General features: G+C 38.5%; 1 long non-coding RNA gene across 1 annotated transcript in view; it reads right to left on the bottom strand.

Annotated features, from left to right (window-relative positions):
- Positions 1–10968: 10968 nt before the first annotated feature.
- The window catches only part of LOC120406524, a 94122-nt gene continuing 83470 nt past the window's right edge, over positions 10969–21620 (bottom strand). Inside the window, exon 4 of the long non-coding RNA XR_005599333.1 lies at positions 10969–12194. This is a non-coding gene — a long non-coding RNA (uncharacterized LOC120406524). The remainder of the gene's footprint in view (positions 12195–21620) is intronic.

Raw genomic sequence — 21620 nt, 5'->3', positions numbered from 1 at the left:
AGGGTTGTGAAAATTAGGGTGACCAGGTGTCCCAATTTATAGAGACAGTCCCAATACTTACGGCTTTGTCTTATACAGGCGCCCATTACCCCCACCCTGTTCCAATTTTTCACACTTGCTTTCTGGTTACCCTATGAAAAATCCACTTCTCTGAATGCAGTAGCTATTCCAGCTTACCCCCAGTATTGACTCCGCTAGGTTGACAGAAGAATGCTGCCATCAACCTAGCTAGTATCACTTGGAGAGGTGGCGTAACCATGGCAATAGAAAAAAACCCTTCATTTGCTGTTGGCTACAGTGGTGGGCAACCTGTGGCCTGCAGGCCGCACGTGACCCATCAGGGTAATCCGCTGGCGGGCTGCGAGATAGCTTGTTTACATTGACAGTCCACAGGCACAGGTGCCTGCAGCTCCCAGTGGTCTTCACTATGGGGTTATTCTGGTGTAGCTATGGTGCCATTATCTAGGCCACTATAGCCACCATAGTGTAGACAAGGCTTTAGTGAACAGAAGATAATATGGGGAAGCAATCAGAAAATCTTTCATTTTTCTCCTTTTAATCAGATTCATCTCTATAGATTCTGCTAACAAGATTGTGACTATAAACAGATTTTACAGCCAAATATTATTAAAGTGTTGCAATTAGTGTCTTTTAATGCACACAGTTTCATTTGTGAAAAAGGATTTTAAGTAATACACCATCTGTTCTCCTTTCTAATTGTTGCACTGATTATGTATTTTTAATGGTGATCCTAATTTAGATCACACTCTATCATGAGAAAACAGATATGGGGACAATTTGTTTTTATCATAATTTTACTTAATAAGTATGCAATATTTTCTAGCTGTTGTGTGTTCTTGTACTTATAAGGGCTCTGTACTGGTATAATTCTATATAAACAGGGTGGAGGCAAAGCTAAATCATTTTAACAACTTTATTTTGAAAATGAGGAAAAATCTTTGGGCCTCCAATTCTAATGTCCTCACATACTCGTACACTAAAAGCGTCTATGTCTGGAAAGGACACTAGAGATGGTATATCAGCTGTTGATGACATTTGCCCAGATTATCCTTTTTTTTTTTTTAAACAGGTGATCGGTCACTACAGTGGCACACAGGACCTGTAATCCAGCCTCAAATACCCAGCAAAGCATTCCCCTGGTGCAAGAAAAATCCCTACCTACAGGCATATGCCATATTTGGGTCTGCACCTATGTGTGCATTTACACATTGAAAAGGGCATGATGCAGCTATACTATGCTACACCTGTCCTCTACTGGCATGGGGTTGCTTAAGGAACAGTGCTGATCAAATAATGGGGACGCTGATCAGGAAAAATACTTACATGTTTTCATCAGAATTTTTTAAAATTTGAAATTTTTCGGTCAGCCCTATTAAGGTCCTTATGTCAGTGGCATGGCTTAGAACTGCTGTCATGCCTGGAGTCAGTCCTCAGAATCAGAGAGTAATAGCCATGTCTTCTGTGGCCAAAATATACCCTTCTCCTGCACTGAGCAGAACTCTGTTACAGGAGAGAATCTGGCCTGCTATATTCGGGCTAGATTAATAACAGCTTTAAGCCAGGTGCAAGGCTCAGTGCCTGAAAGTCCACCAGAATTGACAACAGTGGTCATGGAAAGTAGGTGTAATCTCTCCTTCTCGGAGAACATTGCTTAGCTCAATAAGGGTGCTGCACTGGCTGAGAAAAGATGTGCTGACTCAGTGCATACACTCAGTCACCTTTGCTGATGAGGTTTGTTCAGTGTCATGTTGGAAATTAAAGCTGTATGACCTTCTACAGAAAATGCTAAGGAATCTGAAAGAGTGTAATAATGTTAAGGTACTTCTTACTTATGGGAAGTTACCAAAGGGGTGTATCTTGTGTGTAGTAGAGATAAGTAATCTCAATGTTCAGATCTTTAAAGAAACTTTCCCAGAGTTTTTGGGGAAAGGGGTTGTTTCGGTCTGTCCCTCAGGGTCCACCTGCAAAGCTGGAGTGTGCACCAAAATCCAAACTCTGTCACCATATGGGCCTGTCTACATCCAACATGTGGCAGTAAGACAATCAAGGGGTACAGGTATTTTTCCAATAATTATACACTATACTTCAGGCTGAACCAACACCAGAACACTCAGATATCAGTGAAACACATACCATTTTCCCCATATAAACTAGGAAATACTGAAAATAGCATCAGCTCAAATATACACTAAGGGTTCACAAAATATTTACAGCAGATAATAAATGGAAGTCACCTTCTAACATATGGCTAAAATGAAATGGACATAGGATGCTAGGACTATATTATTTTTTCCAGTTGGATGAGACAGCATAGATAAAATACAACTGATATCTCTGCAAAACTACCTGAAAATTACCTTTATTGAGCATGGTTGTCTTTCTTGATCACATGAATCGTCTGAGCCAGTCAGAAAGAGGAAAAATACCAAGTGACTTTCATATGCGTTACCTTTACAGGTGAACTCTAGTGTCACCATTGAAAGTTTTAATGTACTTGCACTCAAGAGCTTTCTGAGGTAAGCATAAGGAAACTCACAGGTTTCTCATTTATCATTGTATGGTAACTGTGGGTAAATGTTAAGTTTTAATGTCAGCTCAGTAAGCTCAAACTTAAAATTCATTATAAACAGCAGCATGCCAAATTAATTGATATCCAGACACTGGAAACAATTTGCATAAAACTCCATAGGGAGTTTATTGGCACAAAATTTAATACAATCAAACTCAACCTCAAACCCATGTTGATTCTGAGTACATTTGTCATTCTAGTTGAGCATTTGTAACCAAGCTAAAAGTATTACTTTTATTTTAAAAAAAGAGAGAGAGAGAGAGAGAGAGAGAGAGAGAGAGATAAATAAACAAGATAAATATATTGGGAGGGGGGTCTAGGACTGATTTTTTTAATCTGTTTTATAATAACCTAATAATTTTTTGTATTCCTTAATGTGTTGAACCCTTTTATATGGACTTTATCCAAGCAAAAAAAGTAGAGGAATGTTTACAAAAAATAAATATGAAATGAAACACTTGGCTTTCAGGATGCCACTATAATTTGACTCCTTTAGCATTGCAGTTTCAGCGTAACTGTACCCGCAGTCCACCAAGGGCACCCACCCTAGAGTCCTGGCTCCTCAAGCATTAACTCTCACCAGCCATGTCTGCCTCCAGCCTGACCAAGTGTTTTCCAGGCTGCACAGTTCCCTGACCACACTGTGATATTCCCAGCAAGTCAGACTAACTAAAAGGCCAGCGTCTGTACTTTGTTTTCTCTCTGGAGGTTATGCCCTGTGTATTGCCAGAAGTTTTAAGTTGCCACACAGCTCCTATTAGCAAGCACATTTATTCTTAAGGTGAAAGCATTACAGAGAAAACATTTCAGAACAAAAGAACCTACACACATGCAAAAAAGATTACCAGAGGTCACCCCAGCTCCAACCATGGGCTTGGATAGAGGTCAGGCCTCAATTAGATTTCCTCTGCTGTTACTAGTTCAGTAGTGCCTCAGATTCAGAACCAGAACCCAGACTTGGTAGTTCAGCCTATTTCTTTATAGAGCTCGGGCCTTGATCTTCTCTCCAGGGAGAGGTAATCAGCAGACAATGACCCACTCAGGGAGTGGCTTCAAAGGGATGGGTTTTTGCATAACCATGGGTAAGGGAATTTGTATTAACCACTCCCTAGTTATCCCCCAGGAAATCCACTTAACATTTATTCTCCCAAAAGTCCATTATTGTCTGCCACTTTTTCAATGCAGTTCCAGGTCTTTCCCCTCCCCGAGAGGTTACATGAAGTCCCAGCCCATAATGTATGAACGTTGCATTTAATACAAAGACACCAAAGATACTTAAAAATTATGCAGGGAATTGCCATAGCTGTCACATATAATACCTGTACTTTTCTTCAAGTTTCTAGTTTTACTTTCCTATTCTAAATTACTGTTATTAATTATTTGTATTACGGTTATGCCTTGAAGCCCTGACCAAGACTGAGGCTCAATTATGCTTAGCCTGGTAAAAACACATCTTTCAGTCCCATTATATCCCAGAGATTCATCTGAAAAAAATGTCACATGAAAATATTAAGAGGGAGGGTCCTCAGTACAGAATACAGGACTTTCACAAGAGCTGGGTCTGGACTATGGAATTCATTGCATTGTGGGAGATGAATATCACAAAAGGCATAGTTGTGATCCTGGCTATGGGAAGCAAGACGTGTTAGTTCCCTGTGTGGGCTACCCATAATGCCACAAGATATAAAAATATGGAAATAGCATACACAGGGCACCTACTCTGCCTCACATGCAGGGAGTGGGCAAGCCGGAGGTGAAAAATAGGAAAGGGCTTTGGCTTCCTCCCTCCACCCAAAGCACCAGTCAGCAGAACCGGCTTGGAGGGAAAAATAATCTGAGCCATGTATAGAGTGGGTGTTTATTACTGCCCCCCACAACACAGTTTTGTCTATGGTCTGCCACTGGGACACTGCAATTATACACTTCTTCAGGATTTGTGGTGAAGTTTGAGCCCTAAGGAAGCCTGAGATTACTTCAGTGGAACTATTCACCCAAGGAAGGTGAGCAAGATTAGGTCCTAAAAGGGTTCCCTGTTATTTCATTAACTACTTCTCCATCTCTCATTTCTATAGCTGCATTTTATTTCCTATTTCTTCAGGCAAGTTGTCTTGAAAAGCTCTTACCCATACACTTGTGGATGTATCCCAACATAGCTAAAAATAGGTCAGTTATATCTACAAATGAATAACAGTGTGTGAGTTGCTATTACTTGTATATTTAGGTAATCAGTCATCCTTGAATTTTCTTAGATTAATCTCAACTTCATATGGTGTCACTTTAAATGAGCTCAGACCATAAGCTTTTATTTCTGTGACAAAAGTTACATTATTTGCTTTTTACAAAACAAAAATGACACCTGAAGTATATACTCACAGAGCTAAATGGCATTTTAGCCATTGTTTGCCTGTTTCATGTAATGTCTTAAAGAGAGACCTTTTCCTACACATTCACAAAAAAAAGAATTAAATGTACAGTCATATTGAGGAAGTTACATGATCTAAAAGGGAAACCAACTTGGAGACTTATAGGGATGTTCCTGTTGAAATTTTAGGAGTTTCTTTTACCTTTTATCTCATTTAAATGTGTCAAACCTTACAATTAAGCTATAAAGTAGCATTTTCAAAAGCACCTAAGTGATGTAGGAGCCCATGCCTCATTTTCAAATGTGATTTAGGCACTTAACAGTCTAAGACTTATTGAAAGTCAGTGAGACTTAAGACCCTATGTCACTTCTGAAAATGGGACTCAGGTCTTGCAATGCTGAGTGGAACATGTTTAAATAACTTTAAAAATCTGGGCCTAAGTTACTTTTCAAAATAGGTTTTCGGTTCCTAACTTTCTTAGATGCTTTTGAAAATTTCACTCATATTGTTTATATATTCAGTGCAGGAAAAAGAATCAGGAGAGCTGTGTGTTGATGTGTGAAGGGAGCTGGGATGTGAGGTGATGTTTATGATTATGACAATGATTATTACTTTTAAATATTTCAGAGATGCTCAGATGGTATGCTGCTGATCATCATATAAAGATAGATGAAGAAATAGAGAGAGATCTACATGGGAGCTATAGAAAGAGGAAAACTCAGTCTTCTACAAGTTGATACTAATTAAATAGACATAGCCGCTACTATCTACATAGAGAACATATGCATCAGTTTCTATTGAAAAGTTATCATTTGCCAACAGTTACCACCAGTGGTATCTGCAGTACTACAGTTGCCCTTTGTATGTAAAATATGAAAAAATAATGTTAACACCAACACTAATGTGAAAGGAATAGCTTATATGGGAATACAGAACCTATATGAAATTTAAAATTTTAGTTTAGGTTTCACCTTGATAGGCTTTAAAATATGAACCCTACTAGTTAGAAGTGATGTGCCAGCAGAACATCTGCCTGCTTGACTGCAGTTCCAGTTCACAGAAGACAGTGAAAACGGAAGAGCTTGAAAACCCTAGGGTAATAGTAATAATTTACCCTAACTGTGAGTTCAACTGTCAAATGTGTGTAAGTTCATAAGATATTGAAATAACCTATAACAACAATTGTTGACCGAAAAAGGTACAAAAGGGAGACTGAATTAGTCCAAACAAAAAGTTACTGCTATAACTGAAAGACTATGGTAAAATCATGCTTGATAAACAAGAAAAGCATGGAACCAGAAATCAGTGAACCAAAATTGGCATATCAGAAACAAGGCCTAATTGGTAGACAAAATAAAGAGGGGATGGGAACAAGACTTTGGTGAGAAAAATTGGCTACTGGAGCGATCTTTGCCATCATGGCTGACACCCCAATGGTCTCCTGGAACCCCAGGCCTTTGTCATCCTGACCCTGAGAAATGTCCTGACCAGACCGGACCTGAGAGAGGGACCCAGATGACATCACTATCTCCAGCTGAAGCCCAACCACCACCTGGAAAATGGGATTGTATTTAAACAGCAGCAGCAGCATCTCAACTCAGCTAACATCTTCTCTTTTCCTCAAAAAGGACAATTACCATCTTAGATACCATCTCAGAGGCTGTCAAACAATGAGGTTTTTTCTCTAAACACTCTCTCCAGCTGAAGGGAAAGGAACATGGGATGCTGTTAAAGTGAAAGCCTTATTTAATGTTATATTTCAAATACTTTCTCCTTCTTTTCTTTATCTTTAATAAAAGGTTAAAATAATTTTAATGGTGTGCTAGCCATGGTACTTAAGCAGGCTGAGGTCTCTGTATACCAAACTCTGAACCTTGTTTAAAACTGTTTAATGTTGGGTCATGACTGGTTTATATTAACATCTTTGGCATCTAAGTTCTAGCTATATTAATACAACAATGCTGTTATCTTAAGTATCTGATTGTTCTTGTCTTTCTATTTTGTCTTTTTCTCTGTATTTATAATGGAAGATTCTAGCCTCCATTATTTTTAGCATGTGGAAGTGAAAGTGTGTGCATGTGTGTGAGTACACATACAGTCCACATAGGAAAGGCAATTGATAGAAAAGTACCCCACATTTAAACAGTCCTAAATATTATCTCAAAGGTATTAATTAAAATTTGTTCTATGTCTAAAAGTCACAAGTGACTTCAGATTGTCATCTGTAATTTCTGGTCAATAAGAGTTGTTATATTTCTGCTGATCAAGAGTGTTCTATTAAGGTCTGTATTATAGTATCTCTGTGGGAGAGAGGGGAAAGGGTTAGCCATCACATAAGGATTGAATTCTAAGAAGGAAGCTTTATAATTGGCTCCGAGGTTATGGTTCAGACATTATATAGTAATTTGACTTTGGTATTAAGATAGTTAACCATTCAGATTATAGATTTGATTGACTTCAATCAAATTCTTCAGTTGATATTTATAACCAAACAGCCAGCCACTTTCCTAGAAATTGTATAAGATTTATTACTTTTCACATTACCTTGATGATTTAACTAATATGATGATTTAATAATGAATCTAACTTGTCTGATTTGTTCTTGATTTGGTTTTGAGTTGACAGTTGTAATGGTTTGTTAGTTTAGTTTAATATTATAGTAAATTGGCTTTGGTACTATGTTTTCTTGATTTTATTTTTTGTCTGTGTTTTAATAAAAAAACTTATAAAAAGAGACTAAGTCGCATTTATTTCAATAAGCAATGGGGAACCAGAACCTTTGAGGATCTGGGCGGATACCAGCCAGTCAAATAAAGCCCAGACTAGCAACACCTAATTAATCTTTGATTCTTACATTAAGATGTAGCAATTGTGGATACATGTTTTTTCAACAGCAGACATTGCAGATGAAGGAAGGAGAAGCAAACATAGGACTGAGAATTGAGGTTGAGTATGTGCCTTGTTAGCTCCAGGAAAAAAAGAGATCTTTGTTCCCTTTCTTTTTAAGGAATTCTTATATTTAACTCCCTCCACCTCCTCCCTAGAAGAAATGTGTTTTCAGGAAGAATTTGAACGAGGAGGACGCAAAAGCAGAGTAGGTCACGTCAGTGAGATGGTTCAAGAAGGAAGGGGGCTCCAGAATGAAGGTCTGCAGACAAGCGCATATGAAGGAAATGAAGGGTGCAGTTAACTGTGTGGGTTGTGCATGAAAGACGTTTTTATCTTTTAAGATGTGCCTGTCAGTTTTAATTAAAAAGCATCACAGATTCATGAATAATTAGGTGAATCCTGTGAATTTGTTAGTCTTCAAACCTTTGGTGACGTGAAGGAAAAGTTAAAGAGTGAAGCATAAATAAAAGAAACGTGTTTTTGCTAACTACTAACCAACTACAAAAATGATTCCCTGCCTTCCCACACTTTAGATATGCAGCCTACTCCATCTCCTAAATCCTCTAAAATTATATTTTATGACATGTGACAAAATGCTAAGTCTGAAGATTGAACACATTTAGCAAGTCTCATTAAATAAATTATGAATTTTCTGGTGGTCCTCACCTCAAAGTGAATCTCTTCATTTGCATCCTGAGCAGGAAACTTCAATGGAAAAGGTAGGAATGTATTCTTGCTGGTGACAGATGAAATGTGAATAATACCACAGTACTAGATAATCCTGCAAACAATACAGCTTTCAACAATATAGAAAGACAGCAATAGTTACAGATGCATCAGATGTTATCTTTGTTCTCCCTGGTTAGCTTGGCTTCCACAATAAACAAGACATCTCTGATTGATTCTGCATTCTGAAACTACTTAAAGAATAAAAAAAAATCCAGCTTCAAGGATCATAAATTTACAGGAAACATAACAAAAGGAGGTTACACCTCCAGGATTTCATACTGCTGAATTTTAAACCCATAAGTCTGTGTTTCATTATGGATTTTTTTTGGGGGGAGGGGGCATCCTAAGATCTAGTTTAGTGATGTAAAAATATTTCCATATTTATTCAAATTAAGAGGTAGCTTTTTTGGTTTCCAAAATCGAGACAGTCAATATATTAAATAGAAAATCACAAACTATATGAATATTTATCAATATTCAAGATGTAAACAGTAAATTATTGTTATCTCAAAATGAAGTGGTCAAACTCTAGATTTGTTTTTTGACCATATATTTCCACAATAATTCAAAAGGTATTTAGTGAGATCAATATTGCTGTTGCTTCTGAAAATGTTCACTAATTAAAGGGCCAGATTATGCCACCTGTTCTCACAATGAATAGCACCTTATGCCTCAAGCATCCTAAAGTATGCCAATGGGCCTGCTCATAGAATAAAATGACTTACTGTAAGTAAGGTTATCAGAATCTGGCCCAGAGTACTCAGTTTATTGATGTTCATATTATGGTGTGTTTTGCCACTAGACAACCATCTTAATGAAGATCTATTTCTCGGTGAGAAATTCCCTCTTCCTAAAAAGTTTGTCTTAGATAAATTGTGTCTCCTTTACCTCTCTCAATAGCATGTCTCAGGATTAACTTCATTGTAATACCAGTGTAAATGACACAAACACAGAAAAGTTTCGGCAATGGGGAGTAGGTAGTATCCATTTAGTGTCCGGTGTGCATGTCTGGCATGCTGAAGTATTTACTCACCTCCAGAAATAGGACTCATGCAAGATTATTCTCTCCATCATTGGAGCAGGATGGGAACTGGGAGGTAGACTGTGACTCTCTGAAACATCTACTCCTAAGGTCTGGTCTACACTACGGCGGGGGGGGCGGTCAAACTAAGGTATGCCGAACTACCTTAGTTCGACTGACTTACCCATCCAGACACGGCGGGGTCGAACTCCGCGGCTCCAAGGTCGACTCCGCCACCGCCATTCGTGGTGGTGGAGTTTCGGAGTCGACCGGAGCGCGTGGGGAGTTCGAACTCCGAGAAGTCAAACTCACCGCGTTGACCCGTGCGGTAAGTATGGACCTACCCTAAGACTGCACAGGAAATCAGTGGCAGAGAAAGGATTAGTATTCAGGAGAACTAGTCCTTTTGTTCACAACATGGCAACACATCTCTCAAGGTTTCCCCTTCCTGAGATATTATAAGCAGAGAAGCTAATACCACAAGTTACACATAACTGATGCTTCTCTGGTTATTCTCAGTTGCAATGCCATTTTTCAAGCATCATCATTTATATAAATAGGTAATTAATCAAACTAGATGGCAAACAAAATAAATCCCCCACACCCCACTTCTTCCTTGAATCTCCTGGATTCCTGAAAATGTAACATTCATTCTTGAATTCATGTGTTCAAAAACTAAGTGTGCAAGGCTGAAATTCAAAAGTTTATTTAAAATAATGCTTCAATGCAACCTACCATTTAACGGGCCAGAAGTCATACTTTAATAACCCCTAAATTGCACAGGATCAACGACCTAGTTTTTGTACTGCTCTTTTTGTCAATACAGTTGACATTATTATATACCATTTGTAAGGCTCATCTCCTTTTACAAATCAATATCAGCAGCCAATTTAAACTTGTCAATGCAACAGCCTTTGTAGTGGTTCATTGATTGCTCTAGTAATACTGTGTCAGTGTGTGTTCTTCAGAAGTAGCAGACATTTGCTATATCCTCTTGATGTTATAAACAAAACTCAACTATTTTTCCTCAACTCTGAAGAGGAAAAAAATGAGGTACCCTTTTCAATATAAAGCTAGTCTGCTTTCAAAGTGTGATTTTCATTGTAAAAAAGAATTATTGCATTTTACATGTCTCTTTTTTTATAAAAAGACCATTTGCAAAGGCTAGACTAAGAGAGACTTTTCTGAAACTCCAGTTGATCCAAAATCATTGCAATGTTTCTGATTCTAATGATTTTCCACCAAGGAAATTGCTTATAGGGTTAGAAAATTTGCTTTTAAAGTGTCTTAGCTGCTTTTCTGAGAAAAAGATATATTATTTGGTTGTCAAAGCACTTGAAAAGCTGGACAATACCATTAGATGTGGCATTGAAAATGATGGTTGGATTATCCTCACCTGCTGCTTTGTTATTTGGGAAAGATACTTTAGTAATACTTCCCTCTTCCATCATTTTTAATGAATTGCCAGTATGAGATCTGCAACAGTATTTAACCAAAAAAGCAGCACAAATTACAGCAACTAATGTAAATACAAAGATACACTGCACATTCACTTTATTGGTAAACAATTCTATTTCACCTAAGTTCAACACCACCTTTCGAATATGAGACATACCTCCTTATTAAGGGGATGATGAACAGCCACAATTCATAGACCATTTCTGACTAACTATTAATATTCCTATTGTTATTCATTTCTTTTCCTGCCTGCTGCTTCTTTCCTGTTCACTTCTCCTCTTCTATTCTTAGCCATGAGCAATTAACATTTCACGATTTTCATGCACTCTCAGAACTTCATGTATTTTATTCTCCTGATTTCTTACCTGTTGATACTAGTTTTTTTCTTTCTTTCTCTTACAAAATCTGTACTTTTAACATCCTGTTTTTCTTATTTCATGTAGTGGGTCTAGTCTCCCACTATGTTTCATCTTACCCTTTCATCCATCCCTTCAGTTACATACATGTTTGGTATGGTACTGGATAAATGTTAAACTTAATTGGAATCATGAAAGAAAAAATATATAATTTATTAATTTGGCTTACATTAAATCTCGATGTCATCAGGGATGAAGAATTATCCCATGAAAAATAGTTATAAATATTAATTACTAATTATTTGCATGTATCCAGGCCCATTTTTCATGGCACTTTATGATTTACTGAGCTATGTTAGAGAAGAATAAACTAACACCCAGAGAAGTTATGGCTCAAATTTTCAAAAGTGGCCTCTAAGTTTGAGTGCCTCCATTTTGTGTGCCTATCTTTACATCATTGGAATCTCCTGTTTATCACCAATTAATCTCCCAAGAACTGGCCTCTCTCTCAAAGGCTTTGAAGCAGTTCATCCAGTTGGAGGAATATTCATGGTTGGGTTCCATATCCTACTCTCTTCTTCCAATAGGAGGAATCTTGGGTGTGGTGGAGGAAGTTACTCACACATGTAGCAGAAGTGTCATTGCCAGACTCATGGCTTCTTTTTTTTCATTTAGTCATGCTTTGAACCATTCTTGATGATGCCCCAGAATGCACAGCATACTTGGGAAATTCTAAAATCTGCTAATTTTGGAGATACCCAGGTATTGGATATCTCTACAAGGGGCACCTACCAAAGGAAACAAGAGATAGGGTTTGTGATCACAGTTAACATTTCAAGGAGATAAGACAACTGCTTATTTTCATGAACATCACCCCACAAAGTTCTATCTGTGATACAAAATCAAACATGTTTACCCTTTGCATGATTAGTGATGAAACGCAAGACAAAGTGTGTCCTATATTAAAAAATATCCCTTAAAATTAGGGACAGCTAGTCACTCTAGATGTTAAGGGAGTTGAGACTCAACTCAAAGTTTGATTCAAAAGCTGAATAAAGATCTGAGTCAGTTCCTATTTTAACTGATTCTTGGATTCTCTGCTCTTTACACAACTGACTGTATGGCTCCACTAGTGAGGACATGGTCTACTGGGTCAAAGAAGGCTTTGTAATGGAACAATTATTGTATCTACATCATCAACCCAAAAGACAGTAATGGGTCTTTTGATGTCATATCTATAATGAAAATCTGGCTGCTAAGTAGCCTTATGAACTCTTTAAAATAGATTTGTGCATAATTCTTTGTCCTCCCCCAGTTACCAAAGGCAGACGTGTACATTAGAGACTAGTGGCCTGTAAAGTATTATTCTTAAAAGATACTGAGTTGAAATACAGTATTATAGAAAAGTGAATTTTTGCCCAGCAGAACCAATTTAAAGTATATTTAGTGTAAAACATACTTGGGAGCTAAGGGACTGTTTCTTCCTAGATAGCAACATATAACTATCACCTTCCCTACAAAACCAGAGCTTGTAATGATAGCATGGGCCTAATCCTTAAGAACAATGTAGAATCCCTGGTAGGCACTGCTGCTATAATTCTCCTACAATTTCTCCGTAAGCTACAGTATACTTTTACAGTATATTCATACAGAATACACATTGGCTTTGTGATATTAACCAGGCACATACATCAACAAACAAGAAGTTTTATGTCCTAATTCTAGGCCATATTCCACTTGTCATACTCATACGAGTAGTGCCTTCACTTAGTGGCACTACTTGCATGAGTAGAGCAAGCAGGGCTTTTGACTCTTTATTGCTGCTTTGAATCTGTCTTGTGAGCCAGGGGCTTCAGAGAGTTTGAAATCAAGGGAAATATACTGGACAATAGGGCATATTTATGACAGCACGTTTTCATATTTGTCCCTTCAGACTCAGATTGAATTCCCATTTGTGTCATTGAGAACTGCAGGAGAATATATTCTTTATGGAATATCCTGTAAACTGCTAGCAATATTTAATCATTCTGAGCATCTTTAGCTCCCCTGAACATGCTGTTGAGATGGCGCTACTCAGCACATTGCAGAAGGTGCTCAGCATCTGAAAGGATCAGACCCTCAGTTAATTAGAGCAAGACATTTATATTTTACCTTCATGGGGAAGTTTCTTATATGAGGAGGAATTCAGTGTATAATTTAAAAGGACTGATTTGAGCAATTTGATTCAGAGGAACTGAGTGAACTTTTGTCAGCATTTCCATTAGTTAAAGAAATATTTATTCTGAGGTACAGCAACATTAGGCAGTTACTAAAATGTGCAAAAAAAATTAAGGAATGCTTTCATCTAGTAATGTTCTTCCATGAGAAACCAAGTGATTGTTCTCACATCATTACTGGTAATGATAGGAATATATTCATTGCAAAGACAGAGTTCTTCCCTGGCATATTAAATAATCAAGGCAGCGTTACTGTGCTGCAGTTATTTCAGAGATTTCTCTCTTGCTCAAAGACATAAAAGACAATGTTTTGGAAAAGAGGCACTTCCACAGAGTTGTTTAAATAAACATGAGAAAAACAGTATTATATTATTATTGAGAACAAAACCATGGGAGATGGAGTGTTGGGAGGTGAAATGGCCCATCAGAGGATCTTGTTCTTACATAAATGGTTCACAAAAGGAAGCACTTTGAGAACAACTGCCTAAGGCCCCGAACCAGAGAAGTACTTAAAAACATTCCTTTGAAGCCAGTGAGAATACTATTATTTATATTACAGTAATGCCAATGCAAGTTTGAAGCCCCATTGTGCTAGACACTGTACAAACAACAGTTAGGCTTTGTCTACACTGGAAAGTGAACAACAAAACTTTTGTCATTCAGGGGTGTGAAAAAACAAAGTTTTGTCAACAAAAAGTGAACAGCACTTTGTCGGCAGGAGCGCTAATGCCTCCTGGGGGTGGAAGTGGGTTTTTTTGGGTCGGCGGGAGAGCTCTCTCCTGCCACCAAACAGCAGCTTCACTGTGCGCCTTTTAGTGGCATGGCTGTAGCAGCATAGCTATGTCACTAACAGGTGCGTAGTATAAACAAAGCTTTAAAGAGCTGCACCAAAGAGCTTGCATTCTTAAGAGACCAGGTGAAGCAGAGACACAGAAATGTGAAGAGACCTAACCAAGATGATACATTAATGGTAGAGCCAGGATTAGATCCTGATACTCTGTTTATTGTCCTATCCTTTAGCCAAGCACGCATTGACGTGCTTTGCTAGATCAGGGCCTAAAATGAATAAAATTGTGCTTCAGTAATGCATTTCATATATGAGGGAAGATCCTCAGCTTATGTAAACTGTCATAGCACCACAGACTTCAAATAATAGCATCACTGATTGAAGTCAATAGAGCTGTGACAGTTTACTGCAGCTGAGAACCTGCTCTGTGAACTTTGTGTGTAAATACATATTTATGCAGTCTGTTTTACATTTAAAAATACATAATCTTCCTGATGTCTGCTAAGCACTATTGTTGTTTTTGAGTGGATTGGACTGAGAAGAGGTTAAGAAAGAAACACCACTGTGTTTGACTTTAAAATTTTCTAACCAAAGTCACCATCTCTCAGTAAGGTGAATAGTCATCATTCGGATTGCTGTACATTTAAATGGTTTTGAGGGCTGTGCTGAGTTTAGTTACAAGAGTGTGGAGAAAAGCTCTTTTCATTCAGGATTCAAAAAAATGAGGTCAGGAGAGAAACGGTGATTAGCCTGGATTTTGAATGATGTCAAAGCTAAAAGCAGAAATTCAACTATTTTTTTAATTGGTAACCTCATCAGTATGCGTCATTGTTAGTAGCACAAGTAACAGGATTTATAAAAGCATTGCAGATCATTGTTGTGGTATAAGTAGGAGAGATCCAAAATGGTTATGGAATTCACCTGGTTGGTAGTTTCAATGTCATTGGCTCTGCTTTAGTGCTGTCTTGATGTTTTTGGACAGCAAGTTTTTTTTCTTTTCTTTTGTTTTTTTAAAGATCCAAAGCTCCCTGGGCAAGGATAGTCTATTTTTTCCCAGTGCTGTTCTGTACAGTCCAGAGCACATAGTCAGTGCTTAACAAATAGTAAATAGAAAGTTATTAATTTTAATCAATGATACTTCATCTAACCTTTCAAAAGGGAAATAGGAAAGCTCTTAAAGATAAAAATGGACCTGCCTTGACACAAAAATCTTAAAACTACATTTTGCACTAAAAATAGCATAGAATGTGGTAACCAGAGTTCCTTTTCAGACCCTGATTCTGAACTCACTGACGATGCTTTGTGTACATGTTAATTAATACAGAGTGTTCTCCAAGAGTAACATTGGTGCATCAGTCTTTTCTAATGTTGTGAATCTAGAAACAAGTCCAAATAACTTCACCTAAGGACTTTGTTGTGAGGTTTCTGGTGGTAACTTCAGGGAATGGAGACTGGGAGGGGGAAATTGACTTTAAATTAGAGTTGAAATATCACAAACAAGAGTCTTCAATATCTAGCAGTTACAGTCCTATTCCAAAACAGATTGCTGAAGAGATAAGCAAAGAACTTCTTAATTAAAATCTTATTGATGTACTATATCTACAGAGATAATTAAATACAACATCAAGTTTTGCATACAAAAACATATTTATCTTGCCAAGGAAATAATTGAGAAAAAGTACTCTGTGGTTCAGCCTTAATGTAAACATTTTTGTCAACTGGGTTTCTATCATCAAAATGAAGTGCCAAATAGCTGTGAAGCCTGCAGAACTTTTTTTTTAAATGACCATGCTACATATTATAGTACAGTAAAATAAATGTGCCTATCCCTCAATCAATTAATTCTAACAAAGAAGAGAAACAAAGTTGAATTATGACATGGTGTGGTCTCTGACATTTTATTTACTACTCATATTTATCAGCAGAAATTGCTTTGTTTCTCACCATAGTTTAAGCAACCAGTGAACCACTAAATGTATGGTTCTATTTTTAACATACATTTATCACACAAGCACACATTCCAGCAATCATAGTTCTGCAAGGAGTAGCTTCCACAACAAAGCTATTCCATATTTATAATAACTCAATATTGGCAATATCTGCATCATTACTTGGGCTTTCACTTGCAACACTGGACCACAAAAAGGAAAGAGAAATATTATGGAACTCATCCATGTTCTGCAAGTTAATTTAGAAAATAGTAGAAAAGAAGAAAAAGTGTGATTCAATGGAAAATTGGAAAAATGTTAAATCCTCATAGTATTCAAAGATTGTGAGAATACAATGATTTTAGGAAACCTTGAACAGAATTACAATTCTATTGACTTCACGGGGTTTGCAGTTGCTCCATTTTAGCTGGATGAACATCAACACGCAATGCACAAAACATCTTAATATGTCTATGTGATGGGGTGTTCACCCCATACCAGCCTAGAAGGGTGTAATGAGACTGAGAGGCCAATTAATTGGATAGGCCACAGCTGAGGGCAATTAGCTGGCCTAAGTAAACCCTGAATAAGGATAGAACTCAACTGGGAAGGAACAGGAACCTGGCAGTAGAATGGGGTTTTAGTGAAGGATCTTGTAGCCACTTACTGGACAGTAGAGAGGGAAAGAAGGGAAACTAGATAGAGGGTGTTGGAAAAGGCTCAGGAAAAAGGTGGCAAGGTTTAAGAGCTAGAACCCATAGTAGAGTGCTGGACCAGGTTCCCCCTACCTCTCACTGTGGAAGAGACATGGTTTGGGCAGTGAAAGAAGAAGAGACTTTGATATCCCAGAAGGGGAACACACATTGACCTGGCCAGAGGACAAAGCCAGGAAGACAGAGCACCCTGAGTCACAGAGAGTTAGAGAGAGAGAGCAGCAGCAGGGCATACAGGAAGCAGCAGGAAGGGGTGACAGACCTGGAAAAAGCTAATCCCCAGAGCAGACAGGAGGAGGTGCTCCAGTGGTGAGTGGAGCACCTTGTGGCAGCCTGTAACATATATAAGACTGGTAACTTAAACCTGGTGTAAAAGTACCTAGCTGGGGAGAATATTTCTGATAAACAATAGACAAAGGTATAACAAGATCCAATGGCTGGAAGCTGAAGCTTAACAAGTTCATGTTAAAAGGAATTATATATTTTACAGTGGTGGTATTTATCCATTGGAATAACTTACGAAGGAATGTGGATTCTCCATCCCTTGAAGTCCCAATTAAGCCTGGATGTCTTGCTAAAAAATATGTTCTAGCTCACATGGCCCATCGGGGTAATCTGATTGCAGGCCGTGAGACATTTTGCTGATGTTGACCATCCACAAGCCTGGGCCCCCCCGCAGCTCCCAGTGGCCATGGTTCACCGTTCCCAGCCAATGGGAGCTGTGGGAATGTAGAAACCACTTAGTGAAATTCTGTGGCTCTGTGGCAAGAGATCAGACTAGATGATCATAATGGTCTCACCTCACCTTAGAATCTATGAATCCAAAACTAAGTGATTACACAGTCAAATTCATTTTACCATGTGTGATTGTATGCACTACATATACTTTTTTAAAATCCAGGGCCTCTTCTGCTCTGAGAATAACTTCTCCATTGAAGTCAATGGTGATATTCCAGGTTTACAATGGTGCAACTGAGAGCAGAATTTGGCTTCTTGCCTTTAATCTCAATAAAACACTGCACTAGCCTGAAATCACTTTTCTAATAAGGGAAGAAATCAACAAGATAATGATATAATTAATTATAATAAACTTACTTGTTGTCTAATAGCTGTTTGTCAGCATTATTCAATATACAGACTTTGATAAGATCAAGAATAACTTATTTTGTCAAGTATCAGAGGGGTAGCCATGTTAGTCTGGATCTGTAAAAAGCAACAAAAAGTCCTGTGGCACCTTATAGACTTTGTCAGACACAAGGGGGCATTCACCCAAGAAAGCTTATGCTCCAATACTTCTGTTAGTCTATAAGGTGCCACAGGACTCTGTCGCTTTTTATTTTGTCAAGACACTCAATGGGTGCATAGCCTGCATGGTATTAAGTCTCTCTAATGTTAAAAATGTATGATAGTATGTAGGCAGATTTAGTTTAGCATGTATTTTACGGCCTGATTTACAGATGTCAAAGGGAAATCAAATACTGCTACTTTTAATTTTAGTGATCACTAGGGCTTCATAGATCACAATTACTTTTGATATGTTAACGGCCATGCTTTATAATAAGAAATGCTGGATGCTTGATAGAAAGCAATTTGCTTATTTAAATTTACAGCTGGTAATTTAATTACAAAATAATTTTCAAGATGAAAGAGAAGACAGAGAGAACTTTTAAGAATGAGTTAGGGAATCAAAGCAAAAACATCATTAACTAATTTCTTAAACAAGGAGCTCCTGTCCAATATTGCACTCTGATCAAAGCAATTCCACAACATTCAGGATTTAAGAATATCTACAAATATACTGTATGTCAAGCTAATGCTTAATGGTAAACTTTGAAAGTCTCTGCTTTTAATTAGTTTCATTTTCCTGTCCTTTATTTTTTATTTAAAGGACTTTTTTTATAATCTTTGTTTCAAGAGCTTTTTTCATCTGTTTCTGTTGCTTATTCTACACTTGAAGTTATATCAAACCTCTGTTTGACATCAAAATCAGCTGTGACATCATAAACCATCTCTTAAGCACTATTTAGGACAAACAAAAGATTATTATGCTGGGTGCAGAATAAGCCTTAGGAAATACTGAACTCTTAATAGACAAAACTTTAAAATAATTTGTCATATTGTAGATGGTTATCAACATCAGAAAAAATACATATTCACACATGTAGCTATATTTATTGTCAACATTATGTTAGAATTGGCAAATAAGCTGATGACTGAATCAGTATGGCAAAAGATTTACCTTCACACAGTCTTTAGATGTGGTAGGCCAAATCCAGAGACAAATCTAAGCATAAGTAATTCTAGAGAATCTAAAGTAGTGTAATTTACAACATATTACAGCCCCCAACCAGGGCCGCCCGGGGGGGGGGCAAGAGGGGCAATTTGCCCCAGGCCCCGAGCCCCACAGGGGCCCCCACGAGAGTTTTTCGGGGCCCCTGGAGCGGGGTCCCTCACTCGCTCCGGGGGGCCCGGAAAACTCTTGCGGGGCCGGGCGCAGGAGCTTCTTCGCTCCCGGTCCTCGCCGGCGGGGGGGGTCCTTCCGCTTCGGGGCGGAAGGACCCCCCGCTGGCGAATTACCGCCGAAGACGGAGCGGGACCCGCCGCCGAAGTTCAGCTCGGTCTTCGGCGGTAATTCGGCGGCGGGGGGCCCTTCCGTTCCGGGACCCGCCACCGAAGTGCCCCGAAGACCCGCGGCGGGGACCCCCCGCCACCGAATTACCGCCGAAGACCGGGCTGCGCTTCGGCGGCGGGTCCCGCTCTGGCGGTAATTCGGCGGCAGGGGGGCTCCCGCCACGGGTCTTCGGGGCACTTCAGCGGCGGGTCCCGGAACGGAAGGGCCCCTCGCTGCCGAAGACCCCGGGCTCCCGGAATCCTCTGGGCGGCCCTGCCCCCAACATGTATATTACACCAACTCTTATGCACACACAATCCTCCTTACTTTTACTCAATCCTCCTTACACATCATCTCTGAATTTGGCCTACTGCATCTGGATGTTTGTATAAACTATACCCCTGAGAGAGGAGAGTAGCAAGTAACAGAAGGGTATACTGAGATATAAGTGACACCAGTGCAAACTCCCTTATGTAATGGTATTGGGGATCACATGATATTACAGATAGCCTTTCAAGATCTGGTTAACTGATTGTATCCATTGTTAGATATTCTAGAAGTGCTATTGTCAGTTGTAATGTGGTTCTTATTAGAATCTGAGCAGATCATCTATAAAATATCTGTTCCTTACCCCAGTCTTTGACTTAGTCATTTCTTCATGGCAAAATTGCCATAGATTGAACTCAGACAAGCAAACAAAGCCATTACAAAGCCGCCTCAGGGCAAAAAATTATTGGCAAGGTTTATGGAGTTTGCTGGAATCCAGCAGCCTATTATGAACTGGAAAAGGATAAACCTTCTGAGGAGAGGAAGAATTTCAAACTAATTTTCAAGGATGCCCTGAAATCCAAAGACAAAAAGAAAAATCCTGAAACCTGCTAATTCCTGGTTGGATTATAACACTTCTAATATAAATATAAATATTTATAATACTGGGGTAGAAATGACAGCTCAAGAGACAGAGCTGGGGTGTATTATAAGAGATTTGAATGTGTCATTCTCAAAGGTAACCCACTGTTCACTGCTATATATTTTACAACAAAGCAGAAGGTCTAACAGGACCCATAAAACAGTGTGTGGCCAAATTAAAATTGCAGGCTGGAGACTAATATGGTTTAAATGATTTGGGGAAGATAGCACTGGAAACCAACTCTTCCAAAGTCCATGATAATTTTATAACTCAAGTAAGAAAGCTTCCCAAATAAAGCAGTAGACATTGCTTGAACACATGGATCGTCACAACTTCACCTAAAAATTGTCTAAAGGGGACAGAGAACACAGAGTTGCAAAGCTTCACAATTCTTTCAGGCAAATACAATCACACAGTCTGGAGCATGCAGGCAGGCTATAAACCTAGATGGTAGGTGTGAAAAGGAGAGTCTGGGGCACATATGGGAAAAATGGATATAGGTAAGTATCCAGCAAAAAGCTAGATATGCCATAAACAGGGAAAGGGGACAACTCAGGAATAGCAGCAGCACCTACTACAGCCCAACCCAACCATGTGTTCACACAAGTTATCACTGGAGCGTAATGGCACAGGTTTAATTTAAATTACATAATGACATACAAGTCAACGCAATAACCTCAAAAGTGTATAAACAGTTAATGGTCTCAAAACCCTGTATAGATACCAACTAAAAACTATTTGGGTTTGAAGGTGATAGTTAGGATATGCAAGATACTTGCACTGCAAAGTACAAGCACAAAGAGAATTCAAAAGGTTTACAAGTTTTATCCTATAAGCAGAGAGGCACCAATAGCGCTTGGTCTCAGAGCAATCCTGGATCTTAAATTGATTAAACTATAATGACAATCAGCGATATCCCAGTTCTAATGCCTCTAATACACACTAAAGTGCATGGCCTATTGGAAAAAATATAGAGATGTATTTCATGAATTAGGGTGGCTTCCTAGTGAATACAAGATTTAAATTGGATTCTACAATAAGCTTATAGT

Source organism: Mauremys reevesii, linkage group 5 (assembly GCF_016161935.1).
Source record: "Mauremys reevesii isolate NIE-2019 linkage group 5, ASM1616193v1, whole genome shotgun sequence".
NCBI lineage: Eukaryota > Metazoa > Chordata > Testudines > Geoemydidae > Mauremys > Mauremys reevesii.
Note: the sequence above shows the minus strand (reverse complement) of the source record. Positions and strands in the feature narration are given on the sequence as shown.